Here is a 7,240-nt window from a genome sequence, read left to right on the forward strand (position 1 = left end):
ACTGACATCCAACCTGATTCAATCATGGTTTACATAGGGTCGGAGTCAAACACATGATAATAGAAACGCAGGGATACAGAAGTGTGGTCCTTTGAACTAGAAATTAATTTATATTGCAAGCTGTTGCTACTGCCACTGGCTGTCAGCAGGGGTCAGCCTAACATACACTGCACATTCAGTATTGCTTCTTCTCTGATTATAACATATAGCATAACATGATGATGAAAATAAGAAAGAGCTTAAATCATTGTTTATCATCAGCAATTATAGCAGCTAATATTTAAAATTAAAATAATTAAAAGAATGATCACAGTGTTAAAAAAAAAAATATCAATCAACAATTCACTTGTCAGAATGATAAGATTTCTCTTGTCAGACGTTGTTGTCTGTTTAAGAACACAGCTCACACACATACGTCCGTCTCATAAAGATGAAGACAAGAGGTTCCAAGAGTTTTCCCTTGTTTTCTCTCAATGATCAGTCTCACTTTTTACAGACTGAGGGTCTACACAAGAAACGTCTTGTATCACCACCAGTCTTGAATCTGGTCGAAGAGATTAAATTAGCAGCCTAAATGCACTGCATCACACTCTCTGTGTGTCTCTGGCCAGTTTAGACCAGTGGTTATGCCTTTTATTCAATCTCAGTGATACTGATACTGTAGTGTACAGTAGGCATACGCATGTCTGGTGGGCAGAGTGATATAACATGTCAGGTGGGCAGAGTGATATAACATGTTTGGTGGGCAGAGTGATATAACATGTCTGGTGGGCAGAGTGATATAACATGTCTGGTGGGCAGAGTGATATAACATGTCAGGTGGGCAGAGTGATATAACATGTCAGGTGGGCAGAGTGATATAACATGTCTGGTGGGCAGAGTGATATAACATGTCAGGTGGGCAGAGTGATATAACATGTCTGGTGGGCAGAGTGATATAACATGTTTGGTGGGCAGAGTGATATAACATGTCTGGTGGGCAGAGTGATATAACATGTCTGGTGGGCAGAGTGATATAACATGTCTGGTGGGCAGAGTGATATAACATGTCTGGTGGGCAGAGTGATATAACATGTCTGGTGGGCAGAGTGATATAACATGTCTGGTGGGCAGAGTGATATAACATGTCTGGTGGGCAGAGTGATATAACATGTTTGGTGGGCAGAGTGATATAACATGTCTGGTGGGCAGAGTGATATAACATGTCAGGTGGGCAGAGTGATATAACATGTCTGGTGGGCAGAGTGATATAACATGTCTGGTGGGCAGAGTGATATAACATGTCTGGTGGGCAGAGTGATATAACATGTCTGGTGGGCAGAGTGATATAACATGTCTGGTGGGCAGAGTGATATAACATGTCTGGTGGGCAGAGTGATATAACATGTCTGGTGGGCAGAGTGATATAACATGTCTGGTGGGCAGAGTGATATAACATGTCTGGTGGGCAGAGTGATATAACATGTTTGGTGGGCAGAGTGATATAACATGTCTGGTGGGCAGAGTGATATAACATGTCTGGTGGGCAGAGTGATATAACATGTCTGGTGGGCAGAGTGATATAACATGTTTGGTGGGCAGAGTGATATAACATGTTTGGTGGGCAGAGTGATATAACATGTCTGGTGGGCAGAGTGATATAACATGTCAGGTGGGCAGAGTGATATAACATGTCTGGTGGGCAGAGTGATATAACATGTCTGGTGGGCAGAGTGATATAACATGTCTGGTGGGCAGAGTGATATAACATGTTTGGTGGGCAGAGTGATATAACATGTCTGGTGGGCAGAGTGATATAACATGTCTGGTGGGCAGAGAATGATGATGAGTGATATAACCCACCTTTGTATTCTTTTGATCTGATAAACCATTCATCTTCCCTGTCAGAGGCAATATTGTAGTTTATTATGTATATATAGTGGCTTGCGAAAGTATTCACCCCTTGGCACTTTTCCTATTTTGTTGCCTTACAACCTGGAATTAAAATATATTTTTTTTATTTTTTTTTTGGGGGGGGGTTGTATCATTTGATTTACACAACATGCCTACCACTTTGAAGATACAATTCTTTTTTATTATTGTGAATTACAGCTGCAAGTCTCCTGGGGTACGTCTCTATAAGCTTGGCACATCTAGCCACTGGGAATTGACAAACATCCCCACAGCATGATGCTGCCACCACCATGTCTCATTCCATGTTGGATTGTGTTCTTGGGGTAAGGAAAGGTGTTGGGTTTGCGCCAGACATAACATTTTCCTTGATGGCCAAAAATCTAAATTTTAGACTCATCTGTCCAGAGTACCTTCTTCCATATGTTTTTAGAGTCTCCCACATGCCTTTGAACACCAAACGTGTTTGATTATTTTTTTCTTTAGCAATGTTTTTTTTCTGGCCACTCTTCCGTAAAGCCCAGCTCTGTGGAGTGTACGGCTTAAAGTGGTCCTATGGACAGATACTCCAATCTCCGCTGTAGAGCTTAACAGCTCTCAGGGTTATCTCTGGTATCTTTGCTGCCTCTCTGATGAATGCCGTCCTTGCCTGGTCCATGAGTTTTGGTGGGCGGCTATCTCTCGGCAGGTTTATTGTGGTGCCATATTCTTTCCATTTGTTAATAATGGATTTAATGGTGCTCCGTGGGATAGTAAATGTTTCTGATATTTTTTTTATAACCCAACCCTGATCTGTACTTCTCCATAACTTTGTCCCTGACCTGTTTGGAGAGCTTCTTGGTCTTCATGGTGCCGCTTTCTTGGTGGTGACCCTTGCTTAGTGGTGTTGCAGACTCTGGAGCCTTTCAGAACAAGTGTATATATACTGAGATCATGTGACAGATCATCTGACACTTAGATTGCTCACAGGTGGACTTTATTGAACTAATTATGTGACATCTGAAGGTGATTGGTTGCACCAGATCTTATTTAGGGGCAACACTTTTCCCATTTTACAATTTTTTGAATCATGTTCTTTTTTTCATTTCACCTCACCAAATTGGACTATTTTGTGTATGTCCATTGCATGAAATACAAATACAAATCCATTTAAATTACAGGTTGTAATGCAACAAAATAGGAAAAATGTCAAGGGGGAGGAATACTATTGCAAGGCACTGTTTTGCCTTTGGATCACACAATTTCAAGCACCTACTGTATGTATGTCAAAGACAAACTGACACAAATACGCATACCCAAACAATGTCATTAGGTTTATCTGTATCCATACTTTTCCCTGATAAACGTACTTTAAAAAAAAGTATATTATACCAACTAAAGTCAGGTTAGTATTACAGCATTCTAATGGTCTATCTCTGAACATGAAACACTGTATCAGGTTAATCTGGATTTAAACAATTAGTCACATGGGAAGCAGTGGAGGCTTCTGAGGGGAGGATGGTTCAAAATAATCTCTGGAAGGGAGTCAATGGAGTGTTATCAACCACACTGACTAGGACAAGTATCAAGGGTTGCATGCACTTTGACAGCCGTAACACCACAATTTGGCTGGTGGGTCTGTTAAAAGAGTGGGCCAAACAGAGGGACAGTGTGCGGGCCTAATGTAACGGATGTGAAACGGCTAGCTTAGTTAGCGGTGCGCGCTAAATAGCGTTTCAATCGGTGACGTCACCTTGCTCTGAGACCTTGAAGTAGTGGTTCCCCTTGCTCTGCAAGGGCTGCGGCTTTTGTGGAGCGATGGGCAATGATGCTTCGAGGGTGACTGTTGTTGTGTGCAGAGGGTCCCTGGTTCGCGTCCGGGTATGGGCGAGGGGACGGTTTAAAGTTGTACTGTTACACTAACTTCACTGTCCCTGAGTGGGGCTTTGCAGTCAACATGGCAAAATGGAACTGGTGCCCATTGATTTGTATCTAATGCTGTGCCTCACCTGATAATGATGTCACTGGCTGTGTTTATACTGGGTGTGTTTATACTGGCTGTGTTTATACTGGCTGTGTTTACACTGGCTGTGTGTATACTGGCTGTGTTTATACTGGCTGTGTGTATACTGAATGTGTGTATACTGGATGTGTGTATACTGGCTGTGTGTATACTGGCTGTGTTTATACTGGCTGTGTTTTTACTGGCTGTGTGTACACTGGCTATGTTTATACTGTGTTTATACTGGCTATGTTTATACTGTGTTTATACTGGCTGTGTGTATACTGGATGTGTGTATACTGGATGTGTGTATACTGGCTGTGTGTATACTGGCTGTGTTTATACTGGCTGTGTGTATACTGGCTGTGTGTATACTGGCTGTGTGTATACTGTGTTTATACTGGCTGTGTTTATACTGGCTGTGTGTGTACGTACACTGGCTGTGTGTATACTGGCTGTGTGTATGGATTATCACTGTGCAGATACAAACAAGGACCAGGGCAGTCGACTGCGAGGCCTATGGAGGTTGTCTATGAAAGCCTCAAAGCAGATAACCAAAGGTGAGAAAAGCATGGGATGAAATATCAAGAATCTTGTGCCTTCTTGTAAGAGGCCAATGTTATTACGAGGTCCAGAGTTTTTCCTGTAAACTCTTGGCCCTAGAAACTGTAAGTTAATGACCTCCCTACCCGCGGCAGATGATTCTTAGATGTTTGTTCATTAGGAAGTTTAAAGGTTGAACAATCAATCACCTGATGTGAAATTTCTCTGCCAGACAGCTTTTAACTGCTGTGACTGAGGTCACTTTGTTAAGATAAATATCTGTATCTTATGTAACTGTGTCTGGGCCAGGCTGCCATGATCAGATATTAAAATACATTAACCTTGGTTTTGCGGTCACCTTGAGAGATCGGGCCTTCCCTACCTAGTACTCTTACAGTACAGCAAACTTAGACAACAGAGGAGGAAAACAGAACTATAGATCCACTGATGAGACGAGTGTGTCCACCATTTTATTACTTAAACATCCACCACCCCCGCCCGCCCCTCTCTCTCTCTCTCTCTCTCTCTCTCTCTCTCTCTCTCTCTCTCTCTCTCTCTCTCTCTCTCTCTCTCTCTCTCTCTCTCTCTCTATTCAGTTCTGCCATTTCCTCATCCAATCAAATGAATGGTCAAACTACAGCTGTTGTACAGCCGTGTTGGGATTGCACACCATCTCCAGATCCTGGCCACTGTCACCATACCAGAACAAGACAGATAATAGTGACTGATGCTGTTTTAAGAAAACTGTCTCAGTTCATCTGTGAGAATTAGTTTGCAATCCATATTCTGTCTGTTTCTGTGTTCTGCTCTCCCTTCGTCTTACTCTCCCTTTCCTGTTTGTCCAGTAAGACTCAATGCAGCACAGGGACGGTGACCTCAATCAAATGCCTGGGTGAGAGGACTGGCCACCCCACATAGCCTGGTTCCTCTCTAGGTTTCTTCCTAGGTTTTGGCCTGTCTAGGGAGTTTTTCCTAGCCACCGTGCTTCTACACCTGCATTGCTTGCAGTTTGGGGTTTTAGGCTGGGTTTCTGTACAGCACTTTGAGATATCAGCTGATGTACGAAGGGCTATATAAATAAATTTGATTTGATTTGTGAGTGAATATTTAAGGAAAATGGGAAACTATACACAAAGCTTGCCGATTATTTGGGGTTTTATTAACAGCATGTGCGTTTGTCTGCAGAGTGTGGCTCCAGACCCCAGTTCAGCAGTCGTATGGTTGGGGGTAATGTGTCTACACACTCCTACACATACACGCACACACACACACACACAATCATTTGACACGCACAAACACAATCCCACACCCCTCATACTGTTTCTCCCTCCTCAGGTTTGCGTTCCCCACACCGGTGGCAGTGCATGGAGGATTGACAGATCAGGCAGGTGAATGGGGCAGAGCAGCCTGTGAATGGGGCAGAGCAGCCTGTGAATGGGGCAGAGCAGCCTGTGAATGGGGCAGAGCAGCCTGTGAATGGGGCAGAGCAGCCGGGTGAATGGGGCAGAGCAGCCTGTGAATGGGGCAGAGCAGCCTGTGAATGGGGCAGAGCAGCCTGTGAATGGGGCAGAGCAGCCTGTGAATGGGGCAGAGCAGCCGGGTGAATGGGGCAGAGCAGCCTGTGAATGGGGCAGAGCAGCCTGTGAATGGGGCAGAGCAGCCTGTGAATGGGGCAGAGCAGCCGGGTGAATGGGGCAGAGCAGCCTGTGAATGGGGCAGAGCAGCCTGTGAATGGGGCAGAGCAGCCTGTGAATGGGGCAGAGCAGCCTGTGAATGGGGCAGAGCAGCCGGGTGAATGGGGCAGAGCAGCCTGTGAATGTGAATGGGGCAGAGCAGCCTGTGAATGGGGCAGAGCAGCCTGTGAATGGGGCAGAATGGGGCAGAGCAGCCGGGTGAATGGGGCAGAGCAGCCTGTGAATGGGGCAGAGCAGCCTGGGGCAGAGCAGCCTGTGAATGGGGCAGAGCAGCCTGAATGGGGCAGAGCAGCCTGTGGGGCAGAATGGGGCAGAGCAGCCGGTGAATGGGGCAGAGCAGCCGGTGAATGAGGGCAGAATGGGGCAGAGCCCGGTGAATGGGGCAGAGCAGCCTGTGAATGGGGCAGAGCAGCCTGTGAATGGGGCAGAGCAGCCTGTGAATGGGGCAGAGCAGCCGGTGAATGGGGCAGAGCAGCCAGTGAATGGGGCAGAGCAGCCGGTGAATGGGGCAGAGCAGCCGGTGAATGGGGCAGAGCAGCCTGTGAATGGGGCAGAGCAGCCGGGTGAATGGGGCAGAGCAGCCGGGTGAATGGGGCAGAGCAGCCTGTGAATGGGGCAGAGCAGCCGGTGAATGGGGCAGAGCAGCCTGTGAATGGGGCAGAGTAGCCTGTGAATAGGGCAGAGTAGCCTGTGAATGGGGCAGAGTAGCCTGTGAATGGGGCAGAGCAGCCTGTGAATGGGGCAGAGCAGCCTGTGAATGGGGCAGAGTAGCCTGTGAATGGGGCAGAGCAGCCTGTGAATGGGGCAGAGCAGCCTGTGAATGGGGCAGAGCAGCCTGTGAATGGGGCAGAGCAGCCTGTGAATGGGGCAGAGTAGCCTGTGAATAGGGCAGAGCAGCCTGTGAATGGGGCAGAGCAGCCGGTGAATGGGGCTCAGGCTCTGGCAGTGGAGAAGATTATCTAGCGGCCCAAGGCTCTGGAATATGACGTCGCTCTGGTGAAGCTGGTCCAGCCATTCACCTTTAATGGTAGGTAAGGGACCCCGCTGTCTTTAATGGTAGGTAAGGGACCCCGCTGTCTTTAATGGTAGGTAAGGGACCCCGCTGTCTTTAATGGTAGTTAAGGGAGCCCAC

Source organism: Oncorhynchus masou, chromosome 10 (genome assembly GCF_036934945.1).
Source record: "Oncorhynchus masou masou isolate Uvic2021 chromosome 10, UVic_Omas_1.1, whole genome shotgun sequence".
Classification (NCBI taxonomy): Eukaryota; Metazoa; Chordata; class Actinopteri; order Salmoniformes; family Salmonidae; genus Oncorhynchus; species Oncorhynchus masou.